This window comes from Coregonus lavaretus (assembly GCF_964263955.1).
Source record: "Coregonus lavaretus genome assembly, chromosome: 4".
NCBI lineage: Eukaryota > Metazoa > Chordata > Actinopteri > Salmoniformes > Salmonidae > Coregonus > Coregonus lavaretus.
The window spans coordinates 9,601,255-9,604,751 of record NC_139991.1 but is presented as its reverse complement, the minus strand read 5'-3'; positions in this window follow the sequence as shown (position 1 = coordinate 9,604,751).

The following is a 3,497-nucleotide window of genomic DNA, read 5'->3' as shown; positions in this document are numbered from 1 at the left end:
CCCTAGCCATCAAATTCAACCTTTCAGGGGCCAAATCTGCATATCCTATATCTGTGGTCGTGGGTGCCAAACTCTCCTGTGCGCCTGGAACAATACATCCCGATGACCCTTTACCGGTCCCCCGACCAACAGGTGGATGATCTCCAGGAACCAGAGTTGTCTGGGCCAACGGGGAGCAACCAGAATCAACAAACAGACCCTCCTGACGGACCCTCTCCACGGTGGCCTAAATCAGGTCCACTGGAGGAAACACATAGAGCAGGATCCAAGGCCACTGATAATCCAAAGCATTCATTCCCAACGGAGTGCCCAGATCCCTCATTGAGAAAAACAGATGACAATGCACGTTTTCTCGCGATGCGTAAAGATCTACGTCGGCCCTGCTGAACCGGTCCCATACAGTATCTGGCCAACCACCGAGCGGTGCAGTCTCCACTCCGTAGAGATAGGATCCCCAATGGAAAGTAGATCCGCACCTATTTTTTACATTACATTTTAGTCATTTAGCAGACACTCTCATCCAGAGCGACTTACAGTTAGTGCATACATTATTCTTTTCATTTTTTTTCATACTGGCCCCCCGTGGGAATTGAACCCACAACCCTCGCGTTGCAAACGCCACGCTCTACCAACTGAGCTACATCCCTCCCGGCCATTCCCTCCCCTACCCTGGACCATTTGTGCGCCGCCCCATGGGTCTCCCGGTCGCGGCTGGCTACGACAGAGTCTGGATTCGAACCAGGATCTCTAGTGGCACAGCTAGCACTGCGATGCAGTGCCTTAGACCACTGCACCCACATTGAGAGATCCAGGAAGATACATCACCCTGAGCAACAGGGAATGTGCACTGCTCCATACGAGCAGATAATGGTTTAGGAGAGAGAGAGAGCTCCACCTGTTCCCTCAACTCCGCTACGACCAGCCAATCGTCCAGATAGGCAAATACTCTGATCCCTTGGCACCGCACCGGTACCAAAGCCGCCTCCACCACCATAGAAATGGTGCGGGCGATAAGGAGAGCCCGAAACACGTAGGCCACACCCTAGAAATGAATCCTCAGAAACCTTCTGTGGGGAGGATGTATAGCCACATGAAAATATGCATCCTTCAGATCTATGGACATGAAACAATCGCTGGGACGAACTGAGTGCAATAGCCGGCGTTTTGAACTTGCAAACTTTGAGGTGCTTGTTTAAAACACGCAATTCCAGGTTGGGATGCAACGTTCCATCGCTCTTGGGAACTAATAAGTACCGGCTGTACCAACCGCTCTGTACTTCTGACACGGGAACCATCCGATTAGCCTGCTTTTGAAGGAGAGAGGGCATCTTCTCTCTCAAGACAGGTGCTAAGACCTCGGGGACCATTGACGTAATAATGTCACAAAAAGGAGGAGGACACACAGCGAACTGCAAATCGTACCCCCTCGTCACCTCATCATCACCAATGGTGAAACTGCGCATGCCCACCACTGGACGGAGCATGCTGCCAGTCTCCCACACATTATGTCCTGAAGGGGCAAGGCGCCACCCTGAGGACTGGGATAATTCGTTTTTTTTGTCAAGCTTGTTTTCATATCCACCACTCTTGACAACCGTGTGTCAGAAGGAACTGTGTTTATTATGCACACACCTAGACGATACCGCACTCTCGATACTCCTGAACACAGAGGAACCTTGTGCTTTCATGGTACCACTGTTCCGATACCCGGCCCACACTGGGTTCGGGGACTTTGGCAACCAGTAACTTGCCCCCGTTGACCAAGCATCTTGGGAGCACTGTTGCCCTTGTCGGTGAAATTGGCTCATCCAAATATATCCACCTGTCCCTCTCAGAAATCCGGGACAACGTCAACCAGAGGTGGCGCTGAGCCCCCATACTTTTCCCCACAGCCAGAATAGTACAGCAGGACAGATGCAGCACAAAATCAGCCGTAGAATGGATTTCGTCGAGAACCTATAAAACCGGCTTCCCCACCTCCACAGTTCCTACAGCAAATCGATATGATACATCTGCAGCATAGTGACCACATTCAAGGACCGGGCCGCCACACCCTCAGCCTGCTACACTTTGTCCAGCTGATCCGCCGAGAATCGGCACTGTTTACTCAGACACAATGTTCTAGGTTTAGCCCCCTCGATAGCCTCTGGAGCTAAATAACTTGCCGTCCATCTGCGGTGTGCAAACAAACCCCGCCTCCTCCATACCCTTTACATTCATGAACTCATCATAACCTGGTAGCACCAGCCTGGCTGAATGAGGGGAATCCCAGGTCGCCTTCAGCTCATCGGCAAAATCTTTAAAACAGGGGTAAGCAACACTACACCGCTGCAGGCACAGGAGGTAAAAACCTTCCCCCAAACCTGGAGGAACTCTGCCGCGGAGGAGAAGACGGCCAATCCACCCCCAGGTTATCTGCCGCCCTACGACACAGCTCCAACAAAGGCGCATTAACACCAATGGTTCACTCTCCCCCACCAAAAGCCGGGGCTTCAGACTCCCCCAGACTGATGCCATCTGATTTACACACTGAAAACCCTCCAGAGCCAACCAAGGATAGGATATCATCCCTGGAATCCGGTCTCTGAACACTGCCAGAGAAACCGGAATGAGCCTCACTTGGCTGGAATGACACCCCTATCAACTCCGGTTCAAACTCGGCAGGCTAGTCTTTTTGAACTTACTCTTACCATTGACCATCTTGCTCAAGTAAGGGAGCACTGGCTACACAAGCAGAGCAGAAAGTAGTGGGTGTTAAGCAAACACAAATCCTACCCAAGCAAGGAAGCATTAGCTACACAAACAGAGCAGAAAGTAGTTAGCTTTTAGCAAACACAAATACCGATACCAAGACACAAAACTTGCAACATCTAGGGGGACGAGTACTTTCTCCCCGCGAACAGACACCTAAGTTAGAGCCGAATCTCGTAGCCTTCGTGTGTTTAAAAAGTTGTAAATTGCGTGACACGTTCTTCCTTCAGGCAAGCTGAAGAGCGAAGAATTTAGGAAATGTATGCGAGCCCCGGTATTATGGCCAGGAAGGCGGGGCTTCTGAGGGCGGGCTCGGCATCCATTGGCCTGTTGGGCGTGATTTCACATTGCTTCAGGTGAATAGGATGGATCGTTGACTCCCAATAGTGACCAACTGAAAGGCAACCAGCACTTTGACAGCCAATACTGGAATGAATCAACTGGATATGATTCATACAGCCTTCCATTCCCAAAAGTATCAGAGCCTCAGTTTCTTGGGAAGTCTCTATTAGGCCCTGTGCAGACTATTCTGCCTTTTCCCATTTCCCGTTCAAACTGTAGAGGTTGATTTTTTTCTTCAGTTTTTCATAATTTAATGTAGATTATACGATCTTGTCTCTTGTGAGACAGTTAGGAGGAGAATAATTTGTCTAATTGAATCAGTTGCTGACTCAAATGTACTGTAGTTCTATCCCTGTTCTCATTGGTCATGGTTGGGATTTTGAGGAAGTCTTGAGGGAGGTCGT